The 13,609-nt window shown below is 38.9% G+C and overlaps 1 protein-coding gene across 6 annotated transcripts in view; it reads right to left on the bottom strand.

Annotated features, from left to right (window-relative positions):
* Positions 1–13,479, bottom strand: part of MBD5 (methyl-CpG binding domain protein 5) — a 100,079-nt gene extending 86,600 nt beyond the window's left edge. For all 6 annotated transcript variants that reach the window (XM_060279649.1, XM_060279646.1, XM_060279641.1 and 3 more), the window contains exon 1: positions 12,945–13,479. The gene's annotated coding sequence lies outside the window, so the exon portion shown is untranslated. The remainder of the gene's footprint in view (positions 1–12,944) is intronic.
* Between the last annotated feature and the right edge of the window lie 130 nt (positions 13,480–13,609).

Below are 13,609 nucleotides of genomic sequence, written 5' to 3'. Positions count from 1 at the left end.
AGAAAGGCTCCTTCTTCCATGGAAAGCTAACTGAGCTGCTCCCAAAACGTAAGGTCCACTTTAGAGATTGAGAGGACATAGTCTCAGACTATCTGTTAGAATGGCAATATTCTTCTCCGTCACTCCAAAAGAGAAAAATAGCAGACATTGGTGAAGGAGAAGACAGGATATAGTCTTCTGACTTACAGCTCTAGTTTCTAATCAGGGAGTCATGTTACCAGGTCTCTATTTTTTACTTCCAATCCAAATGTTGTTGAATCGCATGTACAAAGAACTTAGAAGTTGGTGTCAACTGAGCAGAAAAGAAAGCTTCATAGCTTTTCCCATTCATTATAAAATCTCTAACCACTTGCCTTCCAATTCCCCCCCCCCCAATATGCTATTTTCATACAAATAACTCACAGCATCATGGGGAGGGGGTGACAGCAAAACTTTAAAGTCTGTCCTTTGCACAACATCCCCCTGCCTACACCCATTCGTCTAAAATTTGGCAGGCTACATTCATTCAGCAAGGGATACTGTGCTTGCCTGCTAATGTCATCCAATTCTGTCAAAAAGTAAAAATGCCACAGCAATTTGCTCATTTCTCCATCTAAATTATAAGGAGGCTTGGATTTTCTGAACCAAGGCTGATTTGGACGCAAGGTGAAGTGGGTCATCCCCCCAAATAGTCTGTCAAATCAATCTACTTTCTGAAGCAGGGTCCAAATTAAATATTGCCATCAGTGTAATAATAATAATAATTTTATTATTTATACCCCACCCATCTGGCTGGGTTTCCCCAGCCACTCTGGGCAGCTCCCAGTGGTAACCAGTTGGGGGCCTTCTCTCCCTCAACTGTCACCTAGTAGTGGCCATTCCAAGAAGCTGCCTTAGTAGGAGAGATGAGAAGGAGGGCTCATTCCACTGGGCATCTCCTGTCCTTGAAATGTTTCCAGCTGGTCATTATAAAAACTGCTATTTACCTTTTAACAACTGGTGCCTGAATTTGCCTTTGCCCACTCTATTCCGTGTTCCATTCTCCTTGTGTATTTAGATTATAAGCCTGTGGGCAGGAACAGTTTTGTTTTAATTGACTGTATGTAAGCTGCTCTGGGAGTCTTTTTAGCTAAAGATACATACAACCAATGCTTGCAATACAGAAGTATTGGATATCACTGGCAACAATGAAGTTACTCCCATAATATTTGTGTGCAAAAGTTACGTTTTAATTTAAATGTAAGTTCAAGTAAGGCTGCCATATGTCCAGATTTTCCCGGTGCTTTGTCCTGGATCTTAGGCACAATTTTGGGGTCCTCCTAAAAAAAAAAGCCAACAACATTTGGTGTGTTCTGGTTTTTACTTTTTGAAATATGGCAACCCTAGTTCAAGCATACACACTCAATCTAGTGTACGTCCATTGATTTCAATGGGTCTATTCTGACTGAATTAGTCAGAAGCAACCTCTTTCCCACACTATTTTCCTTGTCCCTGTTCTCTAAGTTACTAGTCCATTATTATTTGATAAAGATGTGTGACAAAATTAATGCACCTAAATTCTACCAATGCATCCATTTTATCCAGCAAGAGCATTTGCACAGATTGTTGACAGCTGCTCTGCTTTTGCCACCTGGGATTGTTTTTCACTTCTTAAGAATACGAGGGAAACTCTCAATCTGAAGTTGCAATTTTACTCCAAGCCAAAAGTAGCTTTATTCAGATAGCTGCATCAGTAAAAATGTAAGTGGTTTTAAAATGCAGTTTGAGGAGGTATTTGATACGGTAGTTTCCAAAAATCTCAGACATATTAATTACAATTCATATCAATGGCATGGTGATTTAAAACCTCAGAACTTCCAAGCTCGTTATACATTAGAAAAGTCAGAATACATTTACTTGACTTATTTAAGTTTGGGCAACATCCAATAGAGCTACCCTGTGAGCTTCCATTATTGGAATGATATGTGCTCGTTGGAAGAGGTTCTTCTGCAAGAGGAGTATTATTTTGTTCACAAAGCAATGGGGTTGGATACCATACATTATCACGCATATAAAACTTCCCTCTTTCCCCCTGATTATTCATTATCACAGGGTCAGACTGAACAGACGGAGAGCAGGAGTAATGAAGAGTTCTCACAAGGGAGGGATAAAGAATGTGGGGTTCCATAAGCATCTGTATTCAGACTTGTGCTTGTTAACTTGTTCATAAAATTATCTGGAGTTAGGGATGAGCAGTGAGTTTTTCTGATAACATGATCTATACTGGTACGGTAGTTAAAGCAAAAATCTCCACAAGAATCTCTCCAAGATGGGTGAATGGGCAGTAAAATGACAAATATAACCCCAAACGTATATGCTGAGCTTAAAGTGGCAAATAAAAAGAGATCTTAGGATTGTGATGCACAGCTAAATTAAAACGTCAACCTAGTGTGAAAACAGAAAAATTCATATTAGAGATCATTAAGAAAGGTATCAAAAATAAATCTACCTATATCATGTATTTCTGATAATAGCATCTCAAACAGGATACTGTAGACTTGGTCAATATGCAGGAAAAGGAAACAAAAATATTCAAGGAGCTGTGGACACTCTCCTATGAGGAAAGGTTACAACACTAGAGGCTTTTTAGTTTTGAAAAAAGTGAACGGGGTGGGGGGGAAACCTGTTAGTGGTGTATAAAATACTGCATGGTATGTAGAAAGTTGATTGTTTCTCTCTTTTCATAATATTAGAACCCAAGTCATACAACAAATGGAGGGATATTCAAGAAAGACAAAAGGAAGTACAGTATAACTTCAGACAGTGCATAGTTAACTACAATGGAATTTACTAGCACAAGATGCAGTAATGGGCAATGTGGACGAGCAAAGCCAAGAGTGATGAGTTTTCAGGAGTGCTACAAACAATCTATTTAAAAGCCCATTGGAGGTCCAAGGGGAGCTGAAACCTATCTACATAGACACTTGCAGGTGTGCTTGGAAGATGAGCTTGGCATCTTTCAAGCACACTTGCAGATGCCTATGTGTTTGTGCATGTAGCTTTGTCATGCATCATGTCTTTTTTGCTGTTTTGAAGGTTTCCATGTTACAGCTACGCACTGAAAGAACACAGAGGCTTTAAAATTTTAACAAAATACCATAAAATAATGTACTGTAGTTATTTATCTGCTAGCGTTGACACAGCTAAAATAACCCAAGGTACTGTGACACTTACATGACCATATTCTATAGCAATCAAAGAGCTCTTCAGGCAAGCAGACACAAAATATTCTGATTTGAATGCTGGGAAAATGTGATATCACTGCAGCATTCCTGCAACAAAAGTGCTACACTGAAGGAATCCTTATTAATTCATTGCACATAATCCATATATACTGCACATTTATGATTTGCAAAATAATACTGAGGAAATGTTAAAAGATTTTAGGCTTTAGGCTGGGTGTGTCTGCATTCTAGGGGCACTAACCACCTGGGAGGATCTCAATGGAACTCAACAGAGCTCTACTTTGCCCTTTCAGCCATGCCTCTGCCAGGCGTGGGGAAATGCTCAGTCTGCATCCACCTCTCATGTGCCCACCTAACCAGCCCTCTTTAACCAATATAGCACCAAGCAGAACGGGAGGACTGAAGAGGAAATCCAATTGAAATAACGTATATTCCGGCATATAAGACAACTGGGCGTATAAGACGACCCCCCCAACTTTTCCAGTTAAAATATAGAGTTTGGGATATACTTGGCGTATAAGAAATACAACCCAGCGTATAAGACGACCCCTGACTTTAGAGAAGATTTTCCTGGGTTAAAAAGTAGTCTTATATGCAGGAATATACAGTACATGTGTACTTGCCTGTGCACAGGTGGTTAGAGAAGCTAAATGACAATCTACTGAGCTCTAACAAGATCCTCAATACACCAGGTGATGTGTTCCCTGAAACAGGGAATTGGTACCGGTAGCAATAGCTGGCTACCTTAGTTCAGGCATAGGCAACCTTGGCTCTCCAGATGTTTTGGAACTACAACGCCCATGATCCCTAGGTAACAGGGCCAGTGGTCAGGGATGATGGGAGTTGTAGTCCCAAAACGTCTGGCGGGCAGAGTTTGCCTATGCTTGATTTAAAGTGTATATTTTAATAGGACTTTCTGAATCCTATTCAGAAAGTCCTATTAAAATACACAATAAAGTTCATACAAATTTAAAGCGTTACTTTACCAACCATCACCAGGACTAACATTGAAGCAATGCCCAAGCAAATTAATGCCGCAATCTTGTATTTGTCTATAGAGGGTCAGGAAGCGAAGCAGCCAACAAACATTCATTAACAACTGTTGAATTTAAAAGTGACAATAGTTTATACGTTGCAAGTTCTAATATTTCAAATGAGTACTTATTTGGAGATATATCTGGTGAAATGAATCAAAACACACAACTGTTTGGAAGCTTGTGGTGTTATTTTTAAGTTGTAAACTTTTGTATGTAACATGCATGCCATAGTCTCTCACTTAACAAAATATACTGATGCCATGCTTCTTCAAATAAATCCCATTTTCAGTTGATAAACTGTAAATGAGCAAAGGGTTTGGTGGCAGATTAAGTAAACAACAGAAATTTGACGTGTTTTTTTTTAAAAAGGCTCATATTTCAGGCTGTGGCTGCCCAGGAAAGATCCTGGGGATTGTGGAAGATAGCTCTCTGCAGGGAAAAAAAATTAACCCACAGTAATGTGGAAATGAAAATCACAGATTATGTGCAAGGAATTATTAGGAAAGAGATAGGCTATAATACAGCAAGTACATAATGCCATATTTATTTATGATGTTGCTATGCACTTTGCAATACTGCACATAGTTTTGGTTGTCCCATTCTAAAAAGAATGTGGCAGAACCGAAAAAGAAACAGCATTGTAAAATGAAGGACTTGATGAGCCTACAAGAAAAGGCAAAAATATGTGAGGCCTTTTAGCTTACAAAATGACATTTCAGAGGTTTCATCACACAGTGATTTTGTGACCTAAGTTTCAGAAAATTTAACCGCATGAAGCATGGCTAGAGGAAGCAACTTTGCATTTCCCCCCGAATAATACTACTACATTATTTATCAAATTAAATATATTGGTAGTGAGTTGAGGAAGAACTGAAAGAAGTACTTATTTGCAAAGCACAAAATTATTGTGCGGAATTCACTATCGAAAAAAGGATGGCACTTTTCCCAATAGCTCTTTAAAAAGAGTAAGAATCTCTTGTGAATGATTTGGGGAGGGAGTGCTTTATTTGGGAGAGGACATGCTTGGGGGGCATGCTACGCAGCACTCCTTAAAGGATCAGAGTGCATTCCTTCTAGATCCTTTTAGTGGTAAAAGAGCACTTCAGTTTTTTGAGCTAGTCTCTTGCTTGTTTCATAAACTTTACTATGTTACCACGGATATCCTTCTGTAAACCCAAGAACAGGGTACATTCACATTCCTTGGCCCCCACCAGTTATTAGTATCCTGAAGGCTGATATTTTTCTGCAAGGATATGGTAAGTTTACCTTTCCCCTCCTTAGGCTTCACAGGTGTCCAGATTTGGATGTCCTGATTTTTATCTTGGATTATAAAGGTAAAGGGACCCCTGACCATTAGGTCCAGTCGTGACCGACTCTGGGGTCGCGCGCTCATCTCGCATTATTGGCCGAGGGAGCCGGCGTATAGCTTCCAGGTCATGTGGCCAGCATGACAAAGCCACTTCTGGCAAACCAGAGCAGCACATGGAAACGCCGTTTACCTTCCCGCTGTAGTGGTTCCTATTTATCTACTTGCATTTTGACTTGCTTTCGAACTGCTAGGTTGGCAGGAGCTGGGACCAAGCAACGGGAGCTCACCCCGTCACAGGGATTCGAACTGCCGACCTTCTGATCAGCAAGTCCTAGGCTCAGTGGTTTAACCACAGCGCCACCTGGGTCTTGGATTATAGGAGTAGACAAATACATGGAAGACAACCATTATAATATGTGAGTATAACCTGTGTATTGTGGAACCAGTACTCCATTCCACCCAATTGATTCTTTCAAAAGGTTGGAACAATCAATATTCTAAGCCCACTAACTGTGCTCAGTTGTTACTTTATTTTTAGGGTTTTCCTCCTTTTTCTTCTTCTTTTTATTTGGTCTGGGTACATAAGGATCCAGACTCAGAGAATGAGTTTCTTTATAGTGTGCTTAGACCTGATATAATGGTATGCCCATTATAGAATTATGGGAGTTCTATATTGATTATTGTCCAGAGTCTTTACTTGTCCTTCATCATCTCTCAGACTGGTTGCAAATTCTAGACTTCATCTAATATGTTCCATAAATGGCCCAAAACTGCAATACCTCAAGGACCGCCTCTCTCCATATGAACCAACCTGGACTAAGGGATCGTCACCTGAGGACCTTATTTGTGTGACCCCCTCCATCAGAGGTCCGGAGGATGGCTACACAAGAACAGCATTTTCTGCGGTGGCTCCTTTGTGGAATGCGTTTCTTAGGGAGGGTCGCCTGGCACCTTCATTACATATATTTAGGCACCAGGTGAAAATGTTCTCTATAACCAGCCCTTTGGTTGATTAAACATTCTATGGTCATTTAAATATGTTTGTGGAAGGTGGGGTTATTGGTTTGTTTTTCTTTTTGTTTGTTTTCCATTTCATATTTTTATGCTGTAAACCACCCTATAATCTTCAGATCGAGGGTGGTATACAAACTAACTAACTAACTAATTCCATTAGTAATGACTATTTTCCATCTGTTTTCTATTCTCACTTTCAAGAGATTTTAAGACTGGGGTGGGGGTGGGGCGAGTACTAGAAAAATGTAAAAGAAAATGGGGTTCCTAGCCTTTTTCAATATCTTGGGGAGCACTAAGAAATTTCTATGATTTTTCCCCTGTTAGAATATGTGAAATACTTTCAAAGATGTTTATGAGTAGCCTTCTCTAACCTGGCGCTCTTTGCATCCTTTTGTTCTACAACTCCCATGATGAGAATGGTGGGAATGATTGGTTGGGAAAGGCTGATCTACATAATTAGATAATGATAATGATAATTCTGGCGTGCTTTGGTCCATGGGGTCACAAAGAGTCGGACACGACTAAACGACAACAATTCTAAGACCCGCAAAAAGAAGTGGACTACAAATAAGAATATTCATAATTTTGTACAAAACCAAGGTTATTAATTTCATATAAATGCTAAATAGTGTGATTTTCTATTCTACCTGAATTATAAATGATACATTTCCCATTGGTAAAGCAGTAAAGTTTAGGTTTGATGACAACCTATGTATATATTTCTACCTGGCTTTAAAATTTTAATAATTGTGTCCTTCTCTTCTCATGTTATATCTAAATTTCTCTTATTGACATCAAAATGTTTCCATTATTTTGCTACCACTTAGCAATTATTTCCACTCTTTCTTCTCACTCTTCTAGCATTTTTTGCCCCACAAAGCCAAATTACGGTACATTCTCCATTCTACTGACTTCTAGCTTTCTACCACCACATCTGTATATCCTAAAATCTACCTTGCTCATTTGGTGTATTTAAATAACATTCTTCATTTCATTTTGTACTATTATCTTTTCCTTAGCTTTAGCAAGCCAGGATTCAGAAAAAATAAATGCTTTAGTGAAACAGAACAAGGAAGATGTTGTGGCACTTGCTGCACTAGAATTCTAAAGAACCACAGTTGCAAGGCCAGAAAAAGCCACTGCTACTACCTCCAACTTTTTGTCCATGGCCTTGTGTAGGATCTTAGAATGGGGGGAAGGCATACAAAAGGTCTGAGATTGCAGAGTCTAGCCCAGATATCTTGTGAAGAACCTTGCAAGTTGATGGTTCTCTGAGAAGGCAAAGAGATCCATACTTAGTATCTCTAATTACTGAATGATGCAATAATAGATTGCAGCAGAGCCTGACTACTCTGCTGGATACAGGTTGCTTTCAGGGATAGTAGTCACCTGATCTGTGCCCATCAATGGGCTCTCTGAAGAATAGCCATAGCACCACTGAAGACTTCTGAAAACATCTGTGAAAATCATACCCTGAACCTCATCACAATCTCTAGCTTGGTATTAAAAACAGATAAAACTGAAGAGAACACACATATAATTTTGCACCTGGAATGTCACTATAGTGCCCAAAGTTCAGTGTGCTCTAGGAAACATATCCACATATACAATCTACCTTTGTGTAGCAACTAGAAAAGGTTCAGCGCGCAGCCTTCCAGAAGAAAAGAATGTTAGAAGCCATGTGTCAAATTTAATGCCATTATGCATTGAAGACTGATATATCTGAAGGAGCTCTTTAGAAAATTGATCGGGAACCCTAAAGGCAACTGATCAGAGTGTCTAGTTCTTCTGAGCCTACTTAAGTAGGGGTGAGGATTAATAGCCTGAAAACACACGAACTACTAGGGTTACTAACAGTTTTATGATTTTACATAGGCAAAGTGGAAGTATCTTCTGGAGCATGGTAGTATCAAAATAATAAAGTATAGCTATACAAGGTTGATTCAAGTTAGGAAATCCCTGGTCCTGAACACTACAAGGGGTACTTGACAGTGAATAAGAATAAAATAAAATAAAAATATGTGATTGAGGAGACAGTACTTGAATTTTGCTTCCTAGCTAAGGCAGGACAGAATGGGGATAGGAAGCCCTCTTCTCAGGTAAGTATTAACTTTCTGGTTCCTAGTTTCCATGAAGGGACATCCAGAAAAAGCTTAGGTGTACCTAAATGCTTCAGCATTTATTCCAATAGCTAGAGAATGCCCATTCAGCACTATATAAAATTGCATTTAAAGAATAGATGTTATTTAACAAAGTTTTGAAAAGTAAGCCATGAATGATAAGAAACTACTTGATGTAATGACTGATGGACACTGTCAGCTGATGCAGACAGAACTATTTCTATGTAATAAAAAGGGGGGGGAGAGCAGTGGTCATGCTCAAGGAGTACAACTACACAAAGGAAACTGACAAGGCTTACTGCTAATAATTGCTCCTAATCAGACTGCAGCCTTGGTGAAGGATCCCTGAAAGTTTATAACAAAAAGATCAACTGGAGATCAAGTGAATGTATCAACAATATGGCTATACATGAAACTTCACATCATCAATAGTGGTAGTAGAAATGTTGGTGTTGTTCAAGCGATCCTATCAAACGTCTTGGGGGAATAACCGTAGTTCAGGGGTAGAGCATCTAATTTGCATGCTCACAGTCCAAGATTTAAACCCCAGCATCTCCAGATAGAGCTGTCTGAAACCCTGGGCAGCTGCTGCAGTCAATGTGGGCAATACAGTACTGAGCTAGATGGGGCAATGGTCCGACTCTGTAGAAGCCAGCTTCCTGTGTTCTTTAACAATACCAGATGAGCAGGGTATGTATGTATAAATAAATAAATAAATAAATAAATAATAATAACACTGTTTCCTAAAGGCTACCAGCAAGATTTCATAGTATGACTAACAAAATAATGTTCAGAATATCATAGAGTGTAATCTAGGGGAACAACTAAGCAGCCAAAAAAACCTAATAAGCTTTAGAAACTCCAAGCACTCACAGGAGCTTGAACTCTAAAGTGTCACTGGAGAATTTAGCTACACAATGCCTATCAGGATTGTCCTCTCCTCACTGGATTGGCCCAGAAAAGAGACTTTTTTTCCACAAGGAAAATAGTTTTGGCCCACTCTCAATGTTTGCTGCAGTTGCACACAGAAACAACAGGTGGAATGAACTACCAGCAAAACCAGTGCAAATACCAATGTTTAAAGAACAAGGCTGAGCTGGTTTATAGCTTTATAACTGACATTTAAAAGCTGAAACATTATTTTTACAACACATAACCTAGAATGCGTGTATAATCCGAACAACAAATTCCTATCCATGTTTACTGAAACTTACTAATGTAAATGGATCTTACTTCTGAGTAAATATATATAGGATTCAACTGATCAAGTATTTTGGACAAGTTGGAAGAGATGCTTTGATTCAATTGGCCCTAGGTTTTTACCACAGCTTTCCAAGCTGTAAGAAATCTTAGTATAGATGCATTTTAAGAATTACAGATACTATTTTCAAAATATGTTTCCTACGAAGTCCTATTCATGACAAATTACTGTGTTGTATGATTTAAGGACTATCACCAGTGATCTCCAATAAGCATTTCAAAGGCTATATGAAGATGTGTGGTGAGGAGTTGCTTAAGAAATTTTAACGATAAAACCAGGCAGATTTTACTGTGCCACTTTAGAGTGTTACCAAGTTCTCTCTGTTCATGCCCCCCATATGTTTTCTTCAATAGGTCTTGAACAAGCTAATTCCTTCCCCAAACAGATGTATAATACACAAATGTATAATAGCTTATTTTGTATCCTAGCTCTACCTGAATATGCCAGGGATCGAACCTATAAACATTTTCATGCAATGAATGTGCTGTGTAACTCAGTTATGGTCCCTATATATACTCACTTTCTTGCCTCTACACATACTCCAGTTCTAAGACTCAGAGTCAAGGATCTGCCTACAAAAAATATTCTTCTCTATATATTTTACTATCTCAAAGAAACATATAGCTAAGTTAAATTATTACTGGTTGTTTTTGGCAGGTTTTGTGATTGGGTTTAATTTGGGGATTATTTTATATCTGAAATAAAAATAATGAATAGTAAGTTTTGAAATTAGTAATGGTCAGGTTTTGCAAAGGCCTAGGCATATGCTGAAGTCTACTATTTAGTTTTCCTAACAGAGCAATTAATGTTAAATATGTATAATTGTTTGTAAAAGTCTATAAAAGTCTGATTCTATGAGTGTTTATTTCAGAGTAGGTTTTGCAACATTCAATGAGGCCAATTCTCATGTACGCATACACAGAATTGGAGAATCAGGTTCTGATCATAAATCTATTCACTTTGAATGAAGTCTAATGAAAAAAAAAAGTTCCTGTGAATTCAAAGTACTGATATGCTTAGGACTGAAAGTGTTAAGATCAGTTCATTGAAGGGATTCATATTACTGCACTAAAAACATACCTTATTAAAGAATAAATAATCAAAGCTGTATCGTATTATTTATCAACACTTACAATTATTCCATCAGTAAAGAAATGAAAATAATTCCATATTTATGTTAATAATGTTCCACAGTCCAATTTGGATACCAACAAACCTTAAGTCAGAACAGTACCTGAAGTTAAAGTGAACCAAACTCAGGTTTTTCTATGGGTGTGATGTACCATAACAGAAAAAACAGAACAATTAAAACCCATAGGCTGTCCCAGAACTAACTTTTAAGTGCCCAGCTTTTAATAAGATTAAAATTGTTTTAAAAAACCAGTATCTATATAAATGGATCACTACTTCACATGTATCCATATAAAATACTTTCCCCTGCTCTTCAACAGAAAAGTTATCTTGCTTAGCACTCTGAATACTGAAGGCAAGCTGTCCTTCAGACGCACAGCTGAAGCTTTTCCACTGACTTTTCCACATTTGTTTTTCACCAAACACCTCACCTGATCAAAAGTACAAGTTTTATGTTGCCATTAAGATTAGAAAAGGTACTTTTTGCCAACAAATCATGTTATCAGAGAAAGTATTCAGAAGGCCAGAATCACTTGCTGACTTCAAATAGTAGGGAAGCATCACATATCAAGCTGCATGTTACTTTGGTCAGATTCCCTGGGCCTATTGAAATGCATAGGCCATCTGTGCACATTTCACAGTTCAAACACACATTGCAGCTTTAGTAAATACCCTACTTTAAACTATTTCAGAATAAAAACACAAAGACAATAACTCCACAACAGAGCTGCCAAAGCTGTACCAAATATGACTTGCAATAATTACCATATTTTCCAAGCTTCTATTCCACTTTTGCAAAGTGTGGAATTTAAACAGGGCAAATTGCACCCTTACAACAAAGTATTACTCCAAATCAACGGGATTTATAAATAAGTATATATATATATATAGGATTGGCTTTCATTTTTATGATCAGGTAAACACATATCTCTTTAAATTGGAAAGTTTGATTCTTAAGTACTTAATAAAAACAAATGAGAGGTCTCACCAGAAACAGGTGACACTGTAAATGGTATTAAAAATATCTACTTCTTATAATGTTATTCAAACCTGCATCATTTAATGGCTCAGAAACATGCTAAATAGATGGGTTAGTTATTATTATGAGCAAACATAAAAACCTTTGCAAAGCCAGGGTCTCAAAAGTGACATAACCTAAACAAATTAATTATACACAATCAGGTGCTTCTATTTCATACTGCCAATCTTAAATACAAAATATTCAAATACCATGTAGACACTTCAGGAAAAAGCCTTTTCCAAGTCACCCTTTCAGTCAACATCTGTCTCTCTACATAGTAGAAAGTTCCCAAGACTACTACCAACAGTAAGTAGTTAAATATCTATATATCTACATTTAGATATAGATACATATAGATATCCCCACATATATAAGAACAGCAGATTGGAAGACTTTTTATATATGCCCAGAAGCAAAGCATCAACGTGGAACAAAAAAACCAAAGCAATAAAACAAAAATCAATGACACTTGATTACATAGGAAGGAATAAATAAACACTAGACAAGAGCATGGAATGTGGCATTTTCCTTTACCCAACGAGTGAGCAAATTATAATATACAAATATCCTCTACTGGCCAAGATCAGAACACAATGCTAATACCTTTCACTCTGCATCTCTCTCTCTCTAAAAAAACCACCCAAGCAAACCCTCAAACCCAAATATAACCACCACTTTACCAACCAGGAAACAAACCGCTTCTTATAGTCAAAAGTAAAAAGAGAGAGAGAGAGAAACAAACCCCCCTCCCACCAGCAATCCAGATCTGCTTGCCTCAGAGTGAAATTGTGGAGCAGGGGAAGGCATTGCTCGCCTTACCTCCTTCTCCCATACCCAGATAGGCTTACCTTAGCTGCCCCCCACTTTTATTTCCTTTCCTGGAGCAGTGGAGAGAGAGACACACACAAAGGGTAATAAAGGGGGAGGAGGGGAGAGCAGGGGGATGGGTGGGGGGAGAGAGAGAGCTGGCTTCTGTTGCTGCTCCTGATGTGTGTGTGGTGAGGTGTCTCCAGCCAGGGCCAAAAAGCAGCAGCAGCAGCAATACGGTAGTAGTAAGAGGAGGAGAGGGGGGACTGTGTTGCTAAGAGGCTTTAGCTCTCTTCTCTCTCTCTCCTCTGACGGCCGAAGCGGGGGAAGAAACTCTCCTTCTCTCACTGTCTCTCTCTGGGATCCTCTAGCTAGGCTGCGGGTGGGGGAGAAACTCAAATCTCCTCAGGCCGAGCCCTCCCCGCAAACCAATTCAAGGTGGAATTAGTGCTCTGTCCCTTTAACAATATAAATAAAAGGTTCCCCAATCTCCCCCCCCTTCCCTCTCTTCTTCATCATCAGCTGCTGCTGCTGCTGAGGCTCTGGTTCTGCTGAGAGAAAGATGGGAGGCTGTCACTGCGCATGCGCCCCAAGGGAGCTTGCTGGGTTGAAGGAGGGGGGAGGGAAAAAAGGTTGCCTCCCACAATGCCGCGCGCCGCAAGCGAACCCGGAAAAGGATTCCGCGAAGGTGGGAGGAGTGGGGGGA

The sequence above is a fragment of the Zootoca vivipara genome, chromosome 1 (assembly GCF_963506605.1).
Source record: "Zootoca vivipara chromosome 1, rZooViv1.1, whole genome shotgun sequence".
In the NCBI taxonomy this organism is placed as follows: Eukaryota; Metazoa; Chordata; class Lepidosauria; order Squamata; family Lacertidae; genus Zootoca; species Zootoca vivipara.
Note: the sequence above shows the minus strand (reverse complement) of the source record. Positions and strands in the feature narration are given on the sequence as shown.